At 38.3% G+C, this 27397-nt stretch overlaps 1 protein-coding gene across 2 annotated transcripts in view; it reads right to left on the bottom strand.

The window, feature by feature from the left end:
- Positions 1-27397, bottom strand: part of LOC117422689 (BMP/retinoic acid-inducible neural-specific protein 1) — a 135015-nt gene that overhangs the window by 95178 nt on the left and 12440 nt on the right. The window contains exon 2 of one of the 2 annotated variants that reach the window (XM_058987179.1): positions 1762-2130. The exons of the other annotated variant lie outside the window; for it this stretch is intronic. The gene's annotated coding sequence lies outside the window, so the exon portion shown is untranslated. The remainder of the gene's footprint in view (positions 1-1761; positions 2131-27397) is intronic. 2 annotated transcript variants of the gene reach the window in all.

The following is a 27397-nucleotide window of genomic DNA, read 5'->3' as shown; positions in this document are numbered from 1 at the left end:
AGTTCTGACAGCACAGCGATTGCCCAAACGTTTGCAAAGTACCAGGTAACTTGGAAAAATGTGGCTTCGACTTGCACAAATTCTGCTTCATCATACATGCCAGAGACATTAAAGTTAATCAGAAACCAGAACTGCTATGCATCATATTCCACATGTAAAGTGTGTATACTGAGATTAAAAACAATAGTTTTACTGATTGTATCCCTATTTTAATATTTGTAAAATAAAATTCCCGGAAATGTTTAAAGTTAAGAACTGAAAATGCGGAACAGTACCTATAAGAAAGAAGTGGCAGTGTGCCTTGTGCATGCTTATTACTGTGAAACCTGATTAATTAAGTGCTCGCCAACAACACTGAATCTTTCTGGTTTCTTAAGAGTGGGTTTCCGAAAAATATAGCATTACACATCCCCATGTGTTGCTACAACTGTTTAAATAACTGTATTTCTATTGTTAACATCCTGACAACTTTTTACACTTAGAACTTTAAAATGGCTGCTCTTGTGCACCGGAGTTTGAGATCTGTCCTCTAAATCATGCAGGAAGAGCGATAAAAAAAAAACATAACAAGTGCTCTGGCTTTTCTGTTCCGTACCACACCATGGATTGTTATTGATGTGTTATCTGTTTGACAATGTGGGCAATAATTCTTACACTATCAGTGCACTGGAGCAGACATTTTGAAAAGAGCTTTGAAACCGACTTTAAAGTTATGTGCAAAAAGTTGTCAGGATGTTAACAATGAAAAGAAAAATAACAGCTCCATTATTTAAACAGTTGTAGCAACACATGGGGACGTGTAATGCTATATTTTTTTGGAACCCCACTACTTACTCTTTAAGGCAGGTTTCTAACGATTCTAGATGTCACACATTCACTTGTATTTAATAACAACCTGCTCTTGTTGGTAAGAGCAGGTAGCTGTAAATACACAAACACAGATGTTCCCTAAATGACCAAAATACCATTGGGGTCACTTTATACTAATAGGGTATAGGGTTGGACAGTAATGACTACTTTTACTGGCTAAGGTGTTTCTAGGCTAAAAAAAAGTTCACAATATTCTCTTACATTATGTTTCAACTCCTATTAAATGTGACTTCCTCTCCTTTGTGCTTGAAAATAAAAGCGTCATAGCACTGTTGTTGCACTCTCCCACAATTGAGGGGGGCTGAATGAAAGTCCTTTTCTGCCCAATGTAATTACGTGTCATCTCCCCCAAACCAAGTTTCCTGCGTGTGTAACATGGAGATGGCTGGGTATGAACTGATGACCCCACACAACACAAGCGAGCATCTTAACCACTATGCTAAAGCACAAGGCTCATCCGATTTCATACTTACAGAGCTTTTAACCTCATCTCATCTCACCGACAAAATCTGTACCGGCAGTGCATCACACAACACTGCCCATTACACAGACACAATGTGCAGTTCCAAGAGTTACTAAGAAAAACAAACCTGCTCTGATAACCAAGAATCGCATTTCAATGGTAATAACATTGTACCCTTGAAATAATTAGCACTAATTCAAGGGATGCTGTCACAGCTCTGTAGTTTATTTGGTAATCTAATGCAATGCTTCCCAGTAAATAAAAGCAGATCACTAGAAGTGATCACATGAAAAACAATATATTACCAATAAACCACACATGGGTTACTATTGCTTCCTACAGATAAGTACATGACACTTTAATCTTAAGTGAAACAAAACATTTGCTGATGATTAACTTCTTTCTAGTAACAAACAAATACATGACACCTTTCGTGCGGAACTCCCTAGATTGTACTTCTTTGTGATTTGGCCCGGTAAATACAAGTTTAGTTTACAGCAGCTGAAGTATGACTTGAAGTCCATAATTGCATCATTCTTTTGATTGTTTTGTATTACGTAGATAATCATGAATAATTTACTGTCCTTTCTTTCGATTCCTCCATTCAAGGATCAAGGCACAATTTCATTGGTGAATATGAATATATTTAGGCAGCACTGAATGATGATGTTTCCCAGGATCTCAGCCTCCAGGTGACGGGGACGAAGGAGAAAGACCTCTACAGCAACGTGGGCGAGTCTGGGTGAGTTTGGGTACGAGTTAGCCAATAGAATTGAGAGCAAGTCAAGAAAAGAGACCTAAAGAAAACAAACCAGGGAAACATTTAATAATAATGATTTTATAATTAAATCAAACATAAAAAAGGACTGTTTACTGGTGCTGTAATTACTTCTAATCTAAGTTTTGAGCCAGCGGGGCAGTAAGCCAGTATGTTATTGTTATTCATCATTGGTCAAGAGCCCCTTGACAAATTGAGTATAGCATGGGGCAGAGAAGAAATAAACTGGGACCAGCATGTTGCCTCTGAGAGGAAGATTATCCCTTTGGACTAAAAGCGCTGCCACTTTATTTCAGCTATGGGTAAATTGCAATCCCTGTGACTAGAATGCAATGGCTTGTTTTAACGGAAGAGGAAAGACAACGGCTTAAGACTGCCAGACACAGCTTCTATTTGCACAAGCTTAACTCAAAGTGTTTCAAGGGGTGTGTAAAATAAACAATAATGGTGTCTAAATACTTGAACTCTATTAATCCATCTGGTGTTTTCCCCAGGGGTGAGGACTCACTTATGAACAGGAGTACATACAATTAAAATAATGGGGTCTAAATACTTGAACTCTTTATTACTCTATCTAGACTCACTTCTGAACATTATTAATACAATTAAAATAATCAAATGGCAGCAAAAAATCTGTTTACATATTTTAGGGGGCTGTTTTAATAGTTTAGGTCAGTAAAATAGAACCTGTTTAGTCTAAGTTTGCTTTCCCCTTGTATGCTTGTTTAATTTGGAAAGATAAAGTGAAATACAAATGTTCTTCTCTTGGTATCAACTTAGATGGAAGTTTGTGATTCGTGAAGTTTCACTGATAAAGCCTAAGAGTTTACTTGACTGTATGTTAAGTATAATGAAGCTGTAAATGTATTGTACAATATTATAAAAGCATGCTTAACTGCAAAACTAGTGTGCATATCTACAGTTTAATACTGAAGTTTGCTCTAGCAAAGAAGTACTGAATAATGGTTACATTCCCTATAGAAGGCTAGCCTGTTGAATAAAAATATAATCATAAGGCAATTGATGATGCAAGTTCCCTGAACAAGAGTTACTAATACCACAAGCAATCTTCAGTTCTCCGAAAACACCTCCCTCCAGTTTCTGAAGGATACAAAGAGAGACAGCTAGGCAATAAGAGGTCTGGAACACTCAATTATTTATACATCACTCTGAAAATTGCTCAGAAGATCACAATTATATTCTAAAATGTACCCACGTACTGTTAGAAGATTGGAAATCTAAATATGTTTTAGAAGAAGAACTGAACAAAAGACTATCAGTGTTTTTGTTCGGACTTAAAGGAGAGCAATATATAATCATTATACAGCATTCACAGCTGGCCCTCCTGCACTATTTCTTGGGGGGGAAATTACATGTAGCTAATGTACAATGTGCAAAATAGTTAAAAAGCAGTGTCTACACAGAACTACGACAGGGCCATTGTCATAAAAATCATCAGCATTGGAGCCCCAGAGGTCATTCTGGGAAGACAGTTCTCTGCTCTGTGGGTGGTTGCGCTATCACTGAACAGTCACTGCTTTAACCAGAAATCTTTGTTCTACATACAGTATATATGGTTAACTATATCTATATCTCTGAATAAAGATTTATAGCAAGCATATACATATAGGATTACAGACAACACACACTTCACTTTAGAACCGAAACAGGATTTTGACTGGACCTCTCTTATCTTGGGCAATCTTAACCAGGTCTTAAACCAGCATCATGTCTTGTGAACCAGCACGACCAGCTGGGAACCAGCAAACCACCAGCTCTGACCAGAATACACCAGTGTTGGTCATTGCTGGAATGTTCTCTCAGGGAATAGACAAACGTGTTGACAAGACATCTTTATCATTCTACATCTCATTAGCTTCTTTTTTATAAATCACTCTGCAAACATACACAACAAACTGTATACAGCTGCTGTAAACACAGAATACAAAATATGAACTGCCAGCAAGTTTAACAACTGTACCATACCTACACTACAGGTCAAAAGTTTTAGAACACCTCAATTTTTCCAGTTTTTATTGAAATTTACGCAGTTTAATGTCTCAATGTACTCTGAAATTAAAGCATAGAACAAATAAACAATTGGAGATAAAAAAGAAATCATGGAATCGTTTTGTTTAACAAAATTTAATCTAAATTTTTGACTCAAAGTAGCCACCTTTTGCAGATATAACAGCCGAACACACTCGTGGCATTCTTTCTACAATGGAAATCAAATACTGTTCGGAAAGTTCTTCCCAACACTGTTGCAGAAGTTCCCACAAATGTGTTGCACTTGTAGGTTACTTTGCTTTCACTCTTCTGTCCAGTTCATCCCAAACCAGCTCGATGGGGTTTAAGTCTGGAGACTGTGCTGGCCATTCCATGATTTGAAGCCTACCGTCTTGTTCTTTTCTTCTAAGGTAGTTCTGACATAGCCTGGAGGTATGTTTTGGGTCATTATCTTGCTGTAGGATGAACCCCTGACCAACTAGGCGTATACCAGAGGGTATTGCATGGTGCTGCAAAATGCTGTGGTAGCAGTTTTGGTTCAGAGTGCCACTCACTCTGTGCAAGTCGCCGACTCTGGATCCAGCAAAAGAGCCCCAGACCATCACGCTTCCTCCTCCATGTCTGACAGTTGGTGTCACACACCGAGGAACCATCCTTTCGCCTACTCGACGGCGTACAAAAACCCTGCGTGATGAACCGAAGATTTCAAATTTTGATTCATCGGTCCATAAGACCTTCTTCCAGTCTTCAGTAGTCCACTGGCGGTGCTTCATGGCCCAGGCAAGCCTCTTTTTCTTATTTTGCCATCTTAGCAATGGCTTTCTTACTGCCACTCGACCTGTCAAACCTGCAGCTCGAAGTCTTCTCTTCACAGTTGAAACTGAGACTTGCTTACTTTGACCAGTGTTAAGCTGTGCTTGAAGCTGTTGTCCTGTGAGCTGCCTATCACGCAAGCTGTTGACTCTCAGAAACTTGTCTTCTGATTCTGTTGTGGCTTTGGGTCTGCCAGACCTCTTCCTGTCAGAGTTTCCTCCAGTTTCCAAGTGCCTTTTGATGGTGTAGGAAACTGTACTCACTGACACCTTGGCTTTCTTTGCAATTTCTCTAAAGGAAAGACCTACACTTTTAAGGGTTATAATGGTCTGTCTGTCTTCCTTTGTTAATTGCCTTTTTTCTCGCCATTATGAGAGCAATATACTACTTCCTGCAGTACAATACTGTCCAAATAATACTTAAGAGGGTGTAGTAACACAGTCTGTTCCAACACTGCTTTTATACAGACAGAGGGTTTGTAAGTAATCAACAAAAGTTGGGACACCTGTAGGAATTGTTAGCATCAACTTTCAAGGCTTAATTTACTTCCATTGCTGCGGAACAGCTGTAAGTTGTTAACCCATTACTTGTTCCCTGAAAAAGTCCTTTTTGTATAACTCTGAAATGTACATTATTTTTCAGTTTTTCGTAACCTAAACTTTTTTTTAACCTCTGGCAGTTTACCGCTTACCTTTGTACCATTTCAGGTTATTCACTGGACTTGAACTGCTTAAATTTCAATAAAAACTGGAAAAATGGGAGTGTTTTAAAACTTTTGACCGGTAGTGTACATAAGCTCATATCATCAATATGGGGGATTGTAATACCTCTGTCCAAAATGTATTAGTGCTGAAAGTTGCTATATGCATGTATTGGTTTTAATAGGGGGTCAATACATCACTCACGGGACAATACATCACCTATAAATCAACTACAACCATTCACAACTGATTTAGAGAAGGGTTCTTAGTTTAACCAAAGAGAAAAAAAAACATTCCTTAAAACAGTTTTTACACTTACGAATAGGGCCCGATATCAGTAGCCTAGTTAGCATATCAATTTTAATTAATGACTGTATATGTAATGCTTCACTGAACAATGTTGTTTTGAACCTTACTTCTCCTAGAATATTGAGATATGTATCTTTTAATTGTATTCTGTACATACAACTAGTGCATATGTATAATTCAAAGACCATTCAGAGTGGAAAATGCCTGGGGCCCAATTTGCAATGCGTCACAGCTGACTTCCAAACCCAACTAATATTTGAATTGTGATATTCCAGTGAGAACCCAATGCTTTCTTGTACTCTACAGTTGATGCTGTTACAAAAGTTGGTGGGGTTCCAAATCTGTTTAGACCTGTACAGAATCTTTACAAAGCAGTTGTTGGCAGATGCAACAATTAATCAAATGATCTTTAGTGATTTTATTTATTTTGCGAGGCTCAATTAAACATTCATTAATGGATTAATCGGCATGGTGTTCTATTTGCAGCCTCACGTAGCCAGTAACATGGAGTGTTTCTTTTTCATCGAATGTATAATCTATTACTATGTCTAATAATAAACACATGCATGAGTTCAAGGCTTTGTGAAGACTCTAGCCATGTGTTTGCGTCTTGCTCTTGCATGCTAATGTGTTCTTAATGCATGGATTACTACTAAGGATTACCTGTCTGCTATTCGATTAACATATTGGTCACTGTGGGACAGTATAACGATGAAGACATGATGTGGATAACTATAACCAAAGCAGTTACTACAGGACTGCAGACGAATGTGAATTGATTGCACTTATCACAGCACGACCAAGAAGTGTACAGTTAGGAGCTGTTCATGAGCTATGTGTTTAACAGGGGCCTTACTGCTCAAACCCTGGCTCCTGACAATTTAAATACAGACTTGTTCTGAAACCAAGCACTGGGTATGACACAGCAGACAGCAGAAATAAAGCAATTACCCTCTGCTCATTTCATTGCCCCGTTGTGTTAGGATTCTCTGTGAAGTTCAGCATACTAGTCATTATATTACAAGATGAAATGCCGTCCTGTGTACAGTACCAATCAGGAATTAGATCAATGCAAGGTTTAAAATACACACTTGCGCACTAATGGATTGAGTTATAATGCCAGTTTACCTGAATGCATTGATTTAATGTCTTGTGAGCATCATCAGTTAGGAAGAGAATCAATTCATGATCTTCAATGAAATCAGCAAGGCTCGTATTCTATTAGCTCTGGAAATAATCACTGACTTGGAATGCACAGTGCGTTTTGATTTATTCTATTAACCGATGGTAATAAAGTGTTGATGGTCAGTGACATTAACAAGGGGAAATATCCTCATTAGGCGATTCGTAAATTAAGGTTATAAAACTGCAGTGTGACAGAACCACTAAAATAAACAACCTGAAGTGATTATGATCAACTACAGACCACATTTGCCTTGTTTTTCCAATGCATACCGAAGTTGGACTACTTTATTCTGCCGCACACACATTGTGTAAGTGATCTCATATGATGACAATCATGTGTTGTACAGATATAATCACAGGTGCCATTTGCATAATCAATTCCTCATTTTTTATTCTTCAATTTTTTGGCAACTTGGTGCCATCATTGCCTGGATGGCAGGTGTTTTATATGGAATAGAATAGAATAGAATAGAATGTGATGACTCAATGGACCAGACTATGCTGCAGATCTTCACCCCCTCACTTCCCTGAAGGTATCATTAAGAGATGGTAACGTATTCCTCCACAACAATTAAATACTTTGCAGACTCATCACAATGAATCCAAGCTTGAAAACGTCTGCTAAACCAAATGTGTTAAGCATTGTTATTTAAAGCAACACTTATATTAGAAGTGACCTGATTTAATGCTCTGGTTGCAACTCAAAAGTAATTTGACTAATAGACAAACCATGGCAAACACTTCCCAATTATAATATATAATTAAGAGAATCATATAATCACTAATTTCCAAGGCATAGGGCCAAAAATAAGGACCAACAAATGATTCGACACATCCTTAATTTATAAACAAGCAGTAATGCCATAAAAAGATTGACATCCTATTGACAAGTGCCATTGAGATTGTACATGTATATATTTGCACTGTACACTTAAACCACCCCTCAATTCAACACGTTTGGGAGAGGCTCAAGAGAGGCCCAGGACTGAATGGCAGGCAGATGGTGTTCAGGTTAGGAGCTCTTGCTTTCAGAACTGTGAAGGGAAGCTCTTAAGAGCATGACTGCAACCACTGCCATTACCCCTCACCTTTCATAAGCTGAGGGAACACGAAGCCGCTGTGTGGCTTGGAACTGGTTTTCAGGAGTCTAGGCTTCAGGTCACTGCATGGACCTCCAAGAGAGACTTGGGGTTTGATACAGCAAAGCTGCCTTAAACTAGGTCTGCTGGAATGAGGTTTCAAGCCACTGTTCCTGAAAAAGTGCCTTCATGTTCTCTCAGCAGGAAATAGTAAATATATATATATATATATATATATATATTCAGGGTCTCTGGATGGAGAGCTGCAATGTCTTGGCCATCATCTTTTTAATCCTTTTCATTTTTCAGTACCTCTGGACTACCTTTGACAAGTGTCATCGATTTTTACATCAGTGATGGAAATGACCATATCCCTCCTGATTGCTATCTTAGCCAAAATGAAGAGATCAAAAGTGGAATAACCTTGTCAATTGTCATCTGAAGGATTATCATGGAAAGCTTATTGCTAGGAATCTTAACATAGAAAAAGCTTTTGCTTGAGCTCTACTAAAGCAAAGACAGCTGGCAGTGCTAGCAGTTTAATGATGTTTGACCTGGATTATAAATGCAATAAGGCTCCACAGGCCGTCCGTATATTCCAATATACGGACGCCTCAGGAAGTCTGTATATTCAACGTATACTGACGTCCTGAAGGGCCTTATTGCATTCATAATCCAGGTCAAACAGTGGATTTGAAGAAAAAAAACACATAAATCATGTTTAGGGCAAAACAATAAAGTGTTTTTATTAAATTTCATTACGCCAATAAAGTAGTCCCATTTATAACTTTGAACTACACACTAAGTTAACCTAAGTAAATTAATTTAATTAAAACATGCAAAAGAAAGTGCATTTGAATTTTTGATATTGTGGACATTGCCATTGAAAAGATACACCAGGGGGTGGAGTTGAGATGGCACCAAGTTATTTTTTTTTCCCTGTCACTGCAGACACACTGTTTGAGCAGAACAAACGGGAGAATTAAAAATAAATACAATGACGTCTCGGATTTCAGTAATTTTTCAAGGGTGGTGAATAATGTGCAGAAGTGTCTTTTTTTCTGTAGTGGTTACAAACCGCTAAAACTACATTATTTTAAAGTGACAAAGCATTTTTTTTTTTTTTGGTATCTTCTAGTTCAGGGGTTTTCAGCCTTTTTTTGAAAATGTACACCTTCTGTCTGGAGGTTTCAGCTAAAGTACCCTTTACAATTTTCGCTCACTGAATGATAAAACAGTAGCAATAAAAGGCAGAATATTATAATTTTTCCCCCCTGTTTATTTAATATCAAATTTTTCACAACAGTCTGGGACTGACAAACTGCTGGTTTAAGACTAAATACCAAACAGCAGGCTTCATTCTTAAAATTGAATTACATGTTTGGATGCACAGAGTTTGGATGCACAGTATTTAGGAATCTCTTTGTAAACACACATTCGGTTTCTATTCGGCAAAGTTATTATAAATAACACAAAACAGTCTGCACTGTAAATGTTTATCACGTTACCATTTACTTCCCCTTTCGTTTTTTTCTTTTTTAATGTATCCATTTCAAAACACTACTGCTGTTAATAAAATGCAGCCGCGGTAATAAAAAAAAAAAAAAAACGTCAACGTATGGAGTATTGTGATTACTAATTATGTTTATCGGAGCATTTGTAGTTCTAAAAAATGCAGAAACATTTCTGAAAACAGCAAAGATCACGAGCAGCACAGAGCGTCTCTCCACAGGCACAATCGCCAGACGCCTGCTTCACCTGTATATCAGAGTGGAAATCCACTCAATGGAAATTGCGCATGCGTACAGGTGGAAAATGTGGACGTGATAGATTCTGTGTGGGCTTTTATTTTTCATCTGCAGTTCACGGTGTATAATTATTTAACAAAGATTATACGCCGTTATTTAGAGAATATATAATACCATTAAATAAATTCAAGATAATTATTTTCTTTGTGCATTTCTGAGTTGTCCTGCATACCCCCTATGACCCTTAGAAGTACCCCCAGGGGTAGCGTACCCCTGGTTGAAATCCCCTGTTCTAGTTCATTTAATTGTTCTTCATCCAAATTGGCATGTCTGCTTCCTACTTTGATTTTTTGCAGGTAATCACACACACACACACAATTATTAAAACTGATGTGCATTAGATACAACATTGCAAAAGCTTCTTAAACGTTTAGATTCCTAGCATTAGCATTCCATAACTGATTATGGTTATTTCCAATACATCACATCTTTTCTATTTTTGGGGGGTGCTTGTCATTTGGTTCTTAAGCTGAGTGAACGCAAAGCCACTTCAGGAACAGTGACTTGAAATATGGTTCCAGGAGAACGGGAAACCTAATTTGAGGCAATTTTGCTGTATCAAAAACCCAAGTCTCCACTGGTGTGCCATGCTGGGACCTGAAACCCAATTCCAAGCCACAAAGGAGCTTCGTGTTCCCTCAGCTGAAGAAAGGTGAGGGGCAATGGCAGAAGATGTAGTCAAGCTCATATATATTATGGGACGAGCATGGAATTTTCACGTTTGGATATTCGTTCCAAGATTTGGATATTCATTCATTTTAAAAACGTTATCAAAAGCCATTATATTAACACTGTATAAAGTTGAAAAATATCCCAGAAGTAAGAAAGGCCTTACTTTATCCTTGTGTATTAACTACAAAAAAAAGAAAGTAATACAGTAGTTAGATCGTGCCTGATTGACTCCCTAAAGACAGATAGATAGATAGATAGATAGATAGATAGATAGATAGATAGATAGATAGATAGATAGATAGATAGATACTTTTTACTTTTTAAATAACATTTATTTACAACAGAGTATAAACTTTTACATTACAATAAATTCTACAAAAAATTCATATATTTAGAACAAGTTCATCAGACTCTTCATCCACCTCACAGAGCACTCCATTAAAACACCATATAATTTCAAATTTTAATAAATCGTGCATCATTTTATAAAAATTAAATTCAACACCTATACGTTCCCTTACTAGCTTTCGAAACACTTTAACCAAGTCTTGACTGTTTTTATCAATTTCACTGCTCCTACTTTTTAAAATGGCCAATTTAGCTTGACCTAACATAAAATTAGCCAACTGAAACACAAACTTTTTACTCTTTGCATATGTGACCCCAAAAATAAAAACCGTCTTTGTGAACTCCAAACCCAGCTTTAAAAAGAGGTTGTTTAAAAAAACAAACAATGGATCCAATCTTTGACATTCCATGTAGCAGTGAAAAACAGTCTCTCTTTTGCTGCAGAAAGGGCACTTGTCATTCACCTCCGGATTTAGTATTGTTATAAAAGCATTAACAGCCAGAATGGTATGCAAGAGTCTCCATTGTAAGTCACCAGATCTTTTACAAAGGGGAGGTTGGTATAAAGCTCTCCAGGCTGGCTTGTTCTCCTCTCCAGCTCCCAGCCGCTCTCTCCAATGTGTGTCCGGTAGAACTTTAAGCACATCTTGGAACTTTACTTTCACACACATTTGATATGCTTTTTTCCCCTCCAATAGGGAAAAGTGGCATCTACACAAGTCCTTCACTTTTAAAATCTTACCACTCTCTTCCTCAAAATTACTAATAGCAGGAGAGATTAGCAAGGAAGGAAACGGAGCCTGCTGAGGGATTCGATGCTCACTAAAAACACTCTCCAGTGCCTCTCGCCACTCTGGGAGCAGAGCTTCATTCAGCTGTGACAGGTAGACACCTGCCACACGCACAGACCGCATGGCCAGAGCATTGGCTAAACATTCTGGGTCCTTCCAAGCACATTTTTCTGTGTCTATTAGATCATAGATCCTCACAACTTTAGCCCTAATAAGGGAATCATTAACCGATTTGAAACTATAAATGAAACTAAATTGTGGATTTGACACCAAAGGCTGTTGTAGAACCCAAAAGGGGTCTAAAGAAAACTCATACTCGGCCTTTAGTGCACCCCAAGCCCTCAGCATGCTCTTGTAAAACAGAGGAAGACACGCCAAATTAATTTGGCCAACATCCATAAATAGCAAATTAAAATCAAAACCAAACCCTCCAACCTGACGAAAGAAAGACAGCGCCAGTCCTCTCCAAGGCAACTCTACCGATGAATAAAACAATTTTTGCAACGTTTGCAGTCTGAAGGCAGCTGTCCTGCACTCAATATTGATGAATCCTTGCCCACCCTCATCCAATGGCAAATGCAACACACACTGCCTCAACCAGCAATATCCATTCCAAAAAAACTCCAAAAGCAGGGATTGGATCTGTTTCAACAACATTTTTGGAGGCTCCACACAAATTAACTTATGCCAAAGACTGGAGGCGACTAAATTATTTACCACTAAAACTCTTCCTCTAAAAGACATTTGAGGAAGCAGCCACCTCCACCTCTGCAAACGTCCTTTTATATTTTCCAAAACCCCTTCCCAATTTTGCCTTTCCATTTTCTCATTGCCCATAAAAATTCCCAAATACTTGAAACCTTCTCGGGTCCACTGCAGTCCATCAGGCAATACCAATGACTTGCATCTTTTTTCTTCCCCAACATGCACAGCACTGCTCTTACTCCAATTTACTCGTGCAGACGAAACCTTTTCAAAGATTTTCTGGGTCTCAACTAACACTTTTATGTATTCTTGACTACTTATAAACAACATTATATCGTCAGCATAAGCTGACAGCTTAATTGACTGATTGCAGTTTGGAATATCTAAGCCTGTCAAAACACTTCTTAACCTACTCAAGAAAGGTTCAATTGATAGAGCGTATAACATACCAGATAGTGGGCATCCTTGTCTAATTCCTCTCTGAATTTTAAAAGGTGCAGTAAGTCCTCCGTTTATTTTAATCAAACTGAAAACGTTACAATAGAGCGATCTTATTTTACTGATGAAATTAGAGTTAAGACCAAAAGCAGCGAGGACCTTCCATAAATACTGGTGGTCGACTCTGTCAAAAGCCTTTTCCTGATCTAACAAAAAAAGACCAGTACTAAAGCCAAACAATTTTGAGGCTGCCAATATGTCCCTGACCAAAAAGATATTATCAAAAATGGATCTATTTGGGATGCAATAAGTTTGATCAGGGTGCACCACAGTCTCGATCACTGTACTCAGTCTGTTGACTAGAGCTCTAGAAAGAATTTTATATTCGGAGCACAACAGTGACACAGGTCTCCAATTTTTTATGTCGCAAAGATCACCTTTCTTTGGAAGGAGCGTGATAACTGCTCTCCTGCAGCTTAGCGGCAGCTCTCCTTGCTCAAAACTCTCTTCAAAAACTTCAGCAAGATCATATTTCAACAGTTGCCAAAAACTTTTATAAAACTCCACGGGCAAGCCATCAATGCCAGGAGCTTTGCCCTGATTCAGCCCTTGCAGAGCAACAGTAAGTTCTTCGATAGACAGGGCACTCCCCAGCCCTTCATTAGCCTCCTCAGGCAAACACGTCATGCCCTGCAGGAAACCCTGCACCTCCTCAGGCTCAGCCCCAGCCTCCGCTGCAAATAAACCTGAGTAGAACTGGACAGCGTGCCTCCTGATCTCCTCCGGGTCTCTCAGCTCCACTCCGTCCGGCCTCCTTAGACAATGAATTGCCTTCCTTTGGCTACTTTTTTTCTCCAAACTGAAAAAAAACTGAGTAGGTGCGTCCATCTTCGTCAGCCCCTGCACCCTAGATCTCACCAGTGCTCCTTTCACTTTTACATCCAAAAGATTTGCAATTAATTTCTTTTTGTACTTTAATTTTTCAATTAGATTATCATTTTGCTTGGAGTCTAGAGCTCTCTGGAGCTCTAAGACATCCCGCTCCAGCTCCTGCAGAGACTCATTTACCCTCTTTGTAACGTTTTCATTGTACTGTTGACAGAATGTTTTTATTTGAACTTTACCTACGTCCCACCATTGTCTAAGATTTGAAAAGGAACCTTTATCTTCCCTCCATGTTTTCCAAAAGAAATTAAAACATTTGATAAAATGCAAATCATTTAACAGATTAGTGTTGAATTTCCAATAGGAACGACTGCGTTTAACATTAGGCAATAAAACAGAAAGGAATACAAGGTTGTGATCAGAAAAGGTAGAAGGAGAGATGCTACATTGTTTTATCAGATTAAAATGCTCTTTGAAAACATAAATCCGATCTAATCTCGCCATTGAGATGTGACTCTTACTGTACTTAACCCAAGTATATTGTCTTTTATTAGGATGCACACTTTTCCACACATCAATTAAATCAATCTTTTTTAATATAACTGATAATTCTCTTGCAGACTTAAGGTGTGGCTCAGGATGATTTCTGTCCATTTTACAATGAGCAGTACAATTAAAATCCCCTGCTAAAAACAAAACCTCAGACGTGCATTCTACTAAAACCTCGTCCAGAATTTTGAAAAATTCCAACCTCTCTTTTCCATCATTGGGGGCATAAATATTAATAAATACAAAGGATTGTCCTTCTACTACAGCTTCTATTTTAAGCATCCGACCTTTTACCAGTTCAGTAAAGTCCACAGACTCAGGTTTAAAATTTTCCTTAAACAAAACTGCCACCCCAGCACTCACATTAGATCCATGACTAAAGAACATTTGCCCTTTCCATTCCTTTTCCCACTCTGACTGGGTTTTGAAATCACAATGAGTTTCTTGTAAGAAAATGACATCCAGTTTTTTCTGGTTCAAATATTCAAAAACAGAAGCCCTCTTAAAACTGTCTCTACAACCATTTATGTTAATAGTCCCTAACAGAAAAGTCATCATTGGGATAGAAAAAAAAACAAACAATATTTGAAAAAAAACCACAGAGTTTACCATTTTTATTTTTGATTAAGTTTACCACGAACTCTAATCAAACAATTCTTTAAACACCAGCGTTCTTGATCTGTAAAATTTGACCCAGAGGACTTCTTTACCAGATAAGCCGCTGAGTTCACAAACAAACTTAAGTCAGGAAAAAAATCCTCCACATCAACTTTTCTCCTTCCCTTTGTCAACAGTAAAAACTCTCTTATATCTTGCTCACCATACCCGCTCTTTAACAAAATGGATTCAGAGCATTGAGAGGAGTCGGTTAACACAGCCTCCTCCTCCTCCTCTCTCTCTGACTCTGAATTACTTTCATGTATGGTGCTGGCAACCAAAACACTCCAGGGCTTTTGCCCCTCCTTTTTAGGAGGTTGTTCTTTTCCCCTTGTTTCTACTTCCTCTATATTTTTCCTTTTTAATAATTTTTTCCTCTTTTTTCCTGGAGTCTTAAATCCATCATTATCATTCATATTCTCACTCATTTCCATTGCCAAACTGCTTACTTCAGAAACTTTCTCCGATGCACTCTCCCCTAGACGCTCGGTTTTATTTCCACCCGCACCCTGATTGTCCTCTCTTACTTCTCCAGTCTCTGCTTCTCTCATACTATCCGTATCATTAACAGTACCACTTTCAATCTGTTGTTTTTCATTACCATCACTACTGGTATTCTTAATTTCCTTCTCGCCAGTTTTACTCTCTGTTCCGCTCACCTCCACACCAACACTCGTCCCAGCCACCTCTCCATCATTTTCAGCGCTCACATTCCCTCTCTCCATACCCCCACTCTCTGTTTCAACATCAACGTTACTCGGCTCAGTGGATTTCAAGTTCACCGCTACTTTCTCGCTCACCTCTCCCCCTTCTCTCTCCTCTCTATCTTTTGTTTTCGGGCAATTTTTAACTAAATGTCCATCCGCCCCACAATTGAAACATTTCATCGTTTCTGAAGTAGCAAAAATCACGTAATCACAGCCATCCACTTTAAACTTTAAAACAATGTTAAGTTCCTCACTCCCTTTATTCAGAACCATAAACAACTGTCTCCTGAAGGAGACCACATGTTGTAACAGTGGAGATTTACAGCCCAACGGGATTCTTTTTGGGGCTGAAACAATTTGCCCATGTCGAGACAATTCATTTATAATTAATGCATTTTTAAGGAAAGGTGGAACGTTTGATATGATTATTTTCCTCGCTGGTGTCACTAATGGCGTCACTGCAACCAGAGAATCATTCAAAACAATTCCATTTTCTACTACTTTATTCACTAGATCAGTTTGACTTAAAAACGCCACGACTGATCCATTCATTCTAGATGCAGACTTTATATTGTCATAACCGACTACTTTCCCAATCGCTAACATGCACTTCTCTATAGGAACAAAACCTTCCGTAGCTATTTTAACTCCGTGCTTACGAGTTAAACTCTCAAGGGGGAAAACCCCCCCTGAGCCAGCCATGCTGACCGCAAAAGACAAACAAACTTCTTTAATTTATTTAACAAACAAAACAAAAGAACTATTCACATTAACAAACACATATAAAAAAGAAAGAAAAACGAAACACCTACTTTCAATCCACTCCACTCCACCTCACTCACTCCACTCTCCCAGCATGCATCACACTAGATAGATAGATAGATAGATAGATAGATAGATAGATAGATAGATAGATAGATAAAGTCATGGCAGTAAGAATCCAAGCATACAACTTTTATCTTCCAAAATAGATAGCTCTTTTATTTAGCAAACAGCAACACTCACGATCACGCTGGGCACGCCCCCACTCACAGCAGCAGCGATAATGGCAAGAAGCTGACAAGCAAGGGAAACCGAGCAGCGGCTCCAGCAGAGAAAACCCCGACGCCGGCCTCCGCCACAATACATACAAAACCTCACTCAGATAAAAGAACTGCTGACGGACACAGACATTTTTATTTTGCCTTTGAATACATGTAAAAAAAATAAATGTGTTCGGAGTTATAAAATGGCAAGCACTTTATGTATGAATATTCAATTAAGTAATACTATCCGCTCAAAGAGGCACCACAATCGCCTAATTCCAGAAAGTGATCTCCTGGGGTCCCATGCTGGGATCAAGCTCAATATTTAATAGGAAGCTGAGTGAATGCCTGTAGCACAGGCCACACAAAGGACAGCCATGCTCTAAAAAAAATTAAAAAGCCATTGGCAATCTGAATGACATCATACTGTAACATAAGAGCTCTACTAAATGCAACCTTTGATCTGTACATGGATATCGACAGAGTGCAGCTGACATTAGCTGTCTGCGTTAACCTTTCAAAGGCCTTGACCGAGTAGACCATGCATCACTGTTGATCTCAAGTCCAAGGGCCTAAGTTTGATATATCAGTCTGTAACAGGATAATTATCATCATTGACAGAACACAAATTGGTGTGATTAAAGGAGGATGCGCCTCTCACAAATAGAGTACAAATCCACATTACTGGTATTACTATATTATTTACTCTTTATTGAGATTGACTTATTGCATTACTGCAACAAATATTAATTGGGGAAGTCATTTGGTGTACAGACAACATTTATATTAACGAAAAAGACTATAAAATAGAAGTAACCTAGACGATGCAGCTGGAAAAACAAGCCTTTTTTATTTTTATTTTTTATTACACACAAACAGATAATAAACACATTATAGTGTATGCAAAGTGAATAGCAAATATACAATAATAATAAACAAAGTCATGTTTTCAAAGCATTATAATTTATAATTCAAATTCATGTTAACAAAAATCTCAAGAGTGATGAAGAAACCTTGATTTATGTCACTTAGTTGTTTGGTTCCAGTTTTGTAAATTTATTTTTCTACTTTCCAAAAATTGGAGTGAAAGATTTTAGTAAAGGCTCTGAAAATATGTATCTAAAACTATGGATGGGAAAACATTTTTGAAAGCCAGAAATCTTGTTGTCATGTTTCCATATAAATCAGTTTAGTTTGTGTCTGTGAAGTCAGTTGATCACACACAATGTTGCATTCCATACAAACATCTGAGAATGTTGAGCCTGTCCTGTTCTTGTGACTAGTATGTGTGTATCTGACAGAAACAGACGTGCACAGTAGCCAGGGAATCTCCCACGTGTTAGCTGAACAGAGAGACAGGATGCTTCCTCTGATGTGTCTGAACAGGTATCTGAAAAACCAACTCATCTAACAACTTGCAATTATGCCTTTCATCCTCATTTAATAGGTTACTCACAGAAGGACGTGTGTTAAGTTTGTCAACTGCAAACAGACTATTTAGTACAAGATAACATTAAATTCAAAATCTGCATCCTGTACTAAAACATCCACTTTACCTACGTATTGACATTTCAGAGTCAGATCTGAAGCACCAAGACCAGTGTGCAACATGTCTTCCAATCCATTGGTAATACAATTATATTGTCCAGTTTCTAGCAGCTGATTGATCCCAAAACATTGTTGAATGTTGGGATTGCAATGATTCAGCACTTATAATGTGGCTTGGGAACCCATTCCCTAGCTTCACCACTCCCTGTACAAACACGCGTCTCCCTAATTTATCTCCACTGATTTTCAAATTGTGCCCTAAGGTCCTGGTCTCGGTGCTGTGTTTAAAGTACTGGCTAGAGTTAACTTTGTCTTTTAAGATTTTAAAAACTTCAATCAAAGTCTCCTCTAATCCTTCTTTGTTCTAGGCTAAATAACTAGAGTTCCCTCCACCAATCTTCATAACATTCCTTTAAGTCCTGGGATTAGCCTGCTGGTTTATTATAATTGTATTCCATTGATATAAGCCAATACACACTGGTTATGAATTGCAGTTGCATAGTACTGTATCAGTACCACCAAATATTTGTATTATGCTTAGAACACGTTCATACTGTGTAACGATACACCATCAACTGCTTACATGGTCAACCATGATTTGGTCCTCATTTACCACAGTTAATTGAGTAATAACTCACTTTGGAATGTATTTTCAACTGAATAACACCAGGGCATGCATACTGCATAGGATATAGTCAAGCACATTGGGATTAGTGTAATTAATCACTAAGATTGATCAACTTAAACCCAAAATCACGCCACACTAAAACTGGGGAGATGGAAACTCAGAAGTGTGACGTGTATAAAAAAAATGTAAGAGTCAAGCTTCACAATGAATTGCTCCAAAGGTAAATGTAATAAAGAAATGCCAGCACAGATACTCTTTAACCTCTAAGCTTTTAAATTATCCAAGCACAGCAATCTCACTGCGACAGAGAGAAATGATATTGATAAAAAAGACCCAAGTCTTTTGAGTCGCTTGCCCTCAATTATCCCATAAAATAAGTAGTAGGCAGCAAATATGACCAAGGGTAATATTCTCTTGCCTCTCCCGTTAAAGATGGCTGTAGTATTTGAAACCCTAGGCCCACACTCAACAGGGAGACAACAAGAGAGATGTTTAACGCATAATTAAAAACAAGGCTTACGACAATTTGTTTGGAGACATCTGTCTGTGTTTTGTGTACAAATATCTGGTACAGATTCCAACGTAACCAAGTGAGTGAAACACAAAGAAGTGCATTTTATGTAACGCTCTAGCGAAATTAGGTGTGTGTGCCTCTCATGGTACAAACAAACATACACAACATGACTATACTGTAACCAAGCCATTTAAACTATCAACAACATAGCTGGTTATTTCATAAAGACATTTTGTTATGCTAAATAACTATTATGCTAGTTATTTCTGAGTTGTTTTGTACACCTCAAGAGTTTTCACTCTTTGGTGCTGAATTCCAGCAAGTATTACAAAGTCCTAAAACATATGAAAACGATTCCACAAGAGTGGAGATAAATAACGGCAGAAGTAAGATCAATGTGTTTGAATGTAAACAGAGATGCTTCTTTTGGAATTAACAGGGATCTTCTGCAATGAACCTTTGGCAGCACTTTGGTCTTCAGAAATGTGTGTATTCCATTATTATAATTATTATAATGAAACAGCAGAATAATGGCATGACTAAGAATGTATGACCAATGTTATTAAACACACGATTACACAAGTGATTTATAACCTGGTGATTCTCCAGTGTAATAATCTTCCCCTGTTAAATGATGGACATCTGTGTTGTCTACTGCACGGGTTCCCAAGCTTTTTTACCTGTGGCCCACCTGTTCAGCTGCATTAGGCACTGCGGCCCACTATTAGCACTCCTTGGGAAAATGTCAAATTGAAAACATTACATATGTTTAAACCTGCAACCTAATAAACCTAATCTAAACTGTCTGTTATTCATTTGAATAAATATTGTGAAATCACATAGAATATGCACTGAATGAAAATTAAAAAAAAACTGAAACACTTTAAATTTTAGTAAACAAAATTAATTACAAAAACTAAAACAGACGTTTTTATCAACCTTTTAAATTCGGTACCTTTGTATAATTGAACATTTTAGAAATGCAGTTATTTTTCTTGGTCATCAAACAATAAAGAAGTGCATGTCTCTTATTATTCCCATTCATAAATACCTGAACAAGAATCATTTTTGAGTAAACCCAGTACAACGTGCACAAAAACATAACTCTTAAATCCTAATTTCTGAACACTAACTAAAATGCCCAGCCGTGGGCTCCTGAGTGGCGCATCCAGTAAAAGCACTCGCTAGAGTGCAGGATGCGCTCTATAGCCTGGACGTCGCTGGTTCGAGTCCAGGCTATTCCACAGCCGACCGTGGACAGGAGCTCCCAGGGGGCGGCGCTCAATTGGCTGAGCGTCGCTCGGGGGGAGGGAGGGTTAGGTCGGCCAGGGTGTCCTCGGCTCACCGCGCACCAGCGACCCCTGTAGTCTGGCCGGGCGCCTGCGGGCTTGCCTGTAAGCTGCCCAGAGCTGCGTTGTCCTCCGACGCTGTAGCTCTGAGGCAGCTGCACGGTGAGTCTGCAGAGTGTAAAGAAGCGGGCGGCTGACGGCACACGCTTCGGAGGACAGCGTGTGTTCATCTTCGCCCCTCCCGAGTCAGCGCAGGGGTGGTAGCGGTGAGCTGAGCCTAAAAATAATTGGGCATTTCAAATTGGGGAGAAAATAGTAAAAACTAATTGGCAACGACTAAATTTAAGAAAAAAAAATTTCCAACTGTTACCTCTTACGCTGACCTGTCATGCACAAAAAAGACGAATGCGCACAATAGAGGGAAATCGAGAGCCTTGCATAAGTTGCTTTTTTCACCAATACTCTGTACAACCAAATACAACTTACTAAATCACATTCAGTTGGCTTGCAACATCGCTCCACCCCAAAAAATAAATAAATAAATAAAATAAAATAAAAATATCGGAGCACAGCTGCGCCACTTAACCAAAAGAAAACTTATGAAAATAAATCCATCTGCAGTGAAATTTGAATAAGTCAAAAAACCTTTTTTTATTATTATTATTTTCCAACAAAACATATTCTAGCGTTATTTTAAGATGACTGTGAACGAGCCAGTGATCAATAAAATAGCAGTATATCCAAACATTAATAAATCAATTACCGGTACAAGATTGATCAGTTTGACTAATAACTTGATTTAGTTCATATTGAAATTCATATCAAGTACTGTCCTATTGTCAGAGCTCTTGCTCTACATCCCGCCTACAGGTAGGCAATCTTGGCTGATTTGTGAATTTTGGCTTTGATTGACAGTCCGCCAATACTGCCTTGCTACACTTTATTTTACTACAGTTACAGCTGCCGCCGGAGCCTGCTTTTCACTATTAATAAAAAAAAAGACACAGAATAGCATTGCTCTCACAGTTTGGGAACCCCATAGATACAGTACATTGTGCTGGATTGGCCTTCCCCATCGAATACGTTTCATTTACACAATAAGAGTGTGTAAGTGTGTAGGGACTAGGCCTTTCTCATCTCTTGGTAATACAGTTAATAAACAGCTTCCCTGGATTTATTCCGGGACATCCCTGAGGTTGTTATCGCCACAGTTATTTTATTTTATTTTTCATATTGTTACATTTTGACATGCTAAATAAGTTATAGTTGGGGTGACCATGTGGCTTAGTATTGGATCTTTAGAACCCAGAACCACTCATAAAAACGTCCACATGCTCTTTACATTTATAGGCACTAAATTAGGCAGTGTGTTCTAAAGTCAAACCTTCTTGTGTGTAATTAACTTAAGAAACTTCAGGTGAGTTATTATCACTCCCCTGTGCTTTTCACCTTCAAACACGAAACCTAGGTTGTGAACTCTGTCACATGATAAGAGGTTTAACTTCAGGCGCTAGCAGTACACACACTGAAATGAATGAATAGGGCTGAGTTTTAAGAGTTAAAGCGAAAGTCACCGCTTGCAAAACAACACCTAGAAAGACATAGTATCATCTTTTTTTCAAAACTGTTTACTTACTGCAGTGTACCGAGTTTCTAAAATCCTTAAAGATAGCGGCTGAGAGTCACGTACGAGAGAATAAAGTCTCGCGGCACTTAATATTCGGCACTACTTTTATTTATTTATTTATTTTAACCAGAACTACTCAAAATGTGGCTCATAGTGCTTTCGTCACTGACACCCACTTCCTTATACATTGTTGTAGTGTTTCAAGCATTCTAAATTGGGTGTAAAATACAGTAGCTTGGTGTCTTAAAATATCTCTGCAGGATTTTCCTGCACTGAAAGTTGCAGATATGCGGGAGCAACTTGGAAAACGCGCGTTCCCGCAATCCAGCACTGAAATGCAAGCCTTGATTATATATTCCAGGAATTAACTCTGCATTTATTGTTTTGTCTAAGTTTTGCACTGGTTTTGCCTTGTTGATTAAGACACAAGGTACACGTCCTCTCGTCCTGAAATCGCCGGGCGAGCCCCTTTCTGCTTTTGTGAGATCAGAAATGCCAGCCTCACAGTCGTACCTAGATTAAAGACCTGTGGTGGCAGGGCATTCAGCAGTCATGCTCCACGGCTTGAGAATTCCCAGTGAAATTGAGACTTACTTTGATCACGCTTTTGTTTAGTAGGCACTGTACAGCAGATTTTGGTTTTTTTAAGTGTCCTGGGATGTGTGCAGATGAAGGGTGGTATATAAATGTAATTGGCACTTTGGGATGGTTGCTTATTAAGAGAAACTGTTTTTCGTAGAAAAATATATGAAAACAAAGAAAAGAATCAAGTCATGACATGGGATAACCCTTATTTCTGAATTAGGGAGTATTAACATTAGCAGTAAAGGTTTCTGGTAAATCTTGGTATACTATATTACTGTATGAATTAAAACACCAAGATTGAATACACGGGGGAAGACTACGTATAGTCTAAAAGTGTATTTACTAGGTTTCTTTTAGTAGAAATTTGTTATGATAAATCAGCCTTCTAGTACCAAATAGCTGGTAAAAAAAAAGAAACATTGTGTACCTTAAACAGCTTGACATAAAAAAAAAAAATCACTGGACCGTTACAGATAACACAATGTCCTGAGACACAACTTCACAGTATCCACAAAGCCTACCATGGCCATCCTCAATAAAACTGCAAATGTACTCCAATATCTGAACCTGTTCTCATAAAATTGCTTTCTCATTATAGGTAAACTTTGTCATTACTGTCACAGAACATACAAATAGCTTTTTACAAATCTTTTAGGCCTGTCCCCTTGGAAGAGGAGCCGCTACGAAGCCACTCCCTCTCTGGAGTGTGAACTGTCAACGCCCCTCCCCCTGAAGGAATAACTCAGTTATCTTGCATTCCGTTGTTAAAACCGACAGGGCTCTGCGACAATCATGTTGTGATGAGATTAAAGAAATGTGTTCAGTTTAATAAAAGACAGCTGGAAAAGAGTGACGGATTGCTCTGTTTAGCCTGTTAATTGCTGTTCAGACACCCAAGCAACTTAAACCTAGGCCTGCCTGAGTCTAATTGCAATTCAGATCAGACACACGTTTAAATACAGCAGCACATGACAGGCTGCATTTTCTTACTGCAGCACCATCATTTAAAAATTCAGCTCTGTTCTGAATTGTGTGGCTCTGGTGACAAGCAATATTTAACCCTCATAAGGCCACGTTGGAAAACAGACTTTCCTGGTAACCTAGGGTCCAACTGGAACCCAACAATAAAACAGCATATAACTAACAACTGGAGTAAATTAATGCATGAAAATGTGTATATGAACACTATTTTCCTTTTCCTTTACTTCTAGCCATCATTTGGTATAATGTGTTGTTTATGCTATCCAAAATGGATAAGACGCCCAATGCATACAGCTATCTCCTAGCAAGTGAAGGCACCATTGTATTCTGGACACTGTAGTTTATTCTAGTAACATGTCACAGGCACGTGAGATATCATTGGAAAGCCCCAAGCCTCCTCTTTCATTTGGTATATGGACTATGCTCCTCGGGTTACAGGCACTTGAACACACCTACCTATTTGCTGTGCGTCGCAGCACTGGAGCACTGAATGGGTGGTAGAAAGTATGCATACGGGCATGCCTGACATCAATGGAAAGTGCAAATCCTGCGTTTATAAAATGACGTGGAAACGCTATCTGTTGAAGCAACCGAGTAATAGGCAACAAACGAAACTTAGGAGCCGACTCATGTCACATGACTCAAGCCTTAGTTTTGGTTTGCTGTAGTTTCGCTTAGGAATGTCTGTTCAGGACAAAGGATACATCATTGGTATAATAACTGATACTAAAGCACCGTGGGGACCGAATGGATCCCAGGTTACCTTAACTCCAGGAGCTGACTGATGTGAGATTTACATGAAATTAAAAGAATAGTTTTTTTTAGACAGAAGATATTTAAAATATTTCCAGGGGGGTTATCTATTTATAGTTATGCTGAATCCTTGAGACCAAGCTATGTTATTGTCTAAAGGTCTACCTTTTACTTGAAATCAAAAGAATTAGTCTAGCTTTGGTAAAAAGTGAAGTTTGTGTGGCTGCTGTTTCGGTGTGTTGGGTTAAAGTACACGCACATACAGAGGATTCCAATAATCTCGGACGACATTAAATCTGTAACAAACTGTTTAGAGGACTGTATCTGAAAGGTCTGTGTAAGGCTAGGAGTGTGTTTTACAAGTCTGGAGAAGATTGAAGGCATCTGACCACCATGTACAGTGTGACAACAGGACACATTTTGAACAAGGACCCTAGATTAACAAGCACTATTGTATTTACTAAAATGGAGAGGGTTAATTTCCATGAAAGCCACTACACTGGGCAAAACAGTAGATTGCACCATTTGCCAGCATTCACTAAGGTCTTTCTCATTTCAACAAATTGCTTAAAGAATCACAACACCATAGAAATGGCTTCATAACGTCATATAAAACACTTCAAATCAAAATCCGAACGACGTCAAGGAAACATTGTTTAAAAAAATAGTTTAATTATTGGCAAGAGATCCACAGTGAACGGATCCCTAATCAAACTGCAGGCCTGAAAAATATAAATTGGAGGAAGTGACACCCATTCATTTTACAGATGGATGATGCTACCATCAATACAAGCTTGACTACCGTATTCCTTCTAATTTAAGACGCAGTCCAAATTTTCCACCCTCAATTTGAGAAAAAATAAAAAAAATCCAATAAACATGCATTTACAAAGATACAACCTCAACTGCGCATGTGGAGGCAGTTTGCAGCCATTCTCCCAATTTGTGAACTGTGGTATTGCATGTTATGTCCAAAAATATGGGGGTCTGATGAGCATTTCCGATCTGTCCAAGCTGGTAATGTTTGTTATAAATGCTGACATTATAAAAGCTTCTCTTTGAATTTCTCATGAAGCGAATGACTCTTCTTTGAAAATGGCAGCCTGTATGTCATGGATGATTCGAGACCGGGCAGTAACGTTTTGGTTCGTCTTTTCTCAGCAGTCAGTCACGTTGCTGCTTGTGTATTCGGGCAGTGACGTCTTTCTTCGTCTTTTCTCAGCATCCAGTCACATTGCTGTTTGTGTACTAGGATAGTCATGTCTTTTGTTGGCGATTTTAATAAACGCATCACTATACTGATACTGTACTCTAATTTAAGACACAGGCTATTTTTGAGAAGCAAAAAATTGAAAAAGTGCATCAAATTCTAAGGAATACGGTATTTAATAGAATATCAAGATAATTCAATTCAAGATATGTAAACAGGTGTTTAGAACTACTGAATGTAACCATTCTTGGAAATATAATATTTGAGTGTGCAGACGTGTGTGCACATGTTCCTTATCGTGCTATAGACGAGAGATCAGTTTTTGTATAGGTAAAGTAAGGGAAAAGATGATAGTGCTCACTTTGTACTATTTCCTACAAAATATGCTTTGATTAAGATAAACCTTCCAAAAGTTATTTTTCCCTTTTGTGGTTTTTGGCAGTTGGAATTAGGATTCTAATGTAATGGGAGTCTATGCTTTGTCCTCACTGTGATAGTGTGGTTTGTTTTTTGTATTACTGGCTTTGGTCATGAATTATTTCTAGAGTAATATGCTTAATTCAGTTCAGTACATTCTGCTGCAGGAAAGAGTTAGTATGGTAGCACCGATACTCCCAAACCAGATGGTATGGAGCCTTGGGTTGCTAGGCAACACACACATAACAATCAGAGTGTCTAAGTCATATATAACTGATAATGTAAATGTGACTGATTGCAAACCATGGGCTAGAGGTCAGAATGTTGTTGGACATCTGTATAGATAATTAAAAGGAATCCTAAAGCTGCACTGAAATTCCAGGGTGAACTCTTGAACCCATCCTTGGAAGTTTACCAGCACAGTGATGACTCTCTTAGTCACGTATCATTGCTTTTAATATGAAGGAAACCGCTTTGAAATGTAATAACTCCTTTATGTATTGAAAACACTGTGATGTGCATGCCACGTGTTTCATTAAGAAAACTAGTTCTTTTATCTTCCATTATACACATTATAGGCAAGATTCAACCAGAGAAGATGCCCAAAGAATATAACATTTAAACCTCTTAGTTGTAATTCTCTAGTTTCTTTGCTTTACTTGGTTGTAAAATGTATGGATTTGTTTATTTCAGCAACAGGACACATCAGAGATTGATATTCAGCACAGATGATCTATCTACTGGATATGTCTGCCAATAACACCTTGCTATAGCTACTGCATGCGAGTCATTCATATGATTGAATTATGGTTATAAAGACTGCAGTAGAAAAACGTTCCTGTCAAAAGGTATTGTGTGTCCCTGTGTCTGTCTTGACAATTGAACTATTATCCAAAAAGGGCCCATATTAAGCAGCCATGTATTAAAACATAAGAGTATCTGCATCAGGACCCTGGAATCATGTTCCTATAAAACTCATGTAGAATAGATTATAAGAATTACTATTGGCTTCTTAAAGGATATTTTTGTCTTCTGTGAAATGTGTTTTGATA

This window comes from Acipenser ruthenus, chromosome 15 (genome assembly GCF_902713425.1).
Source record: "Acipenser ruthenus chromosome 15, fAciRut3.2 maternal haplotype, whole genome shotgun sequence".
Classification (NCBI taxonomy): domain Eukaryota; kingdom Metazoa; phylum Chordata; class Actinopteri; order Acipenseriformes; family Acipenseridae; genus Acipenser; species Acipenser ruthenus.
The sequence above is the reverse complement of the archived record's forward strand: the minus strand, read 5'-3'. Positions and strand labels throughout refer to the sequence as shown.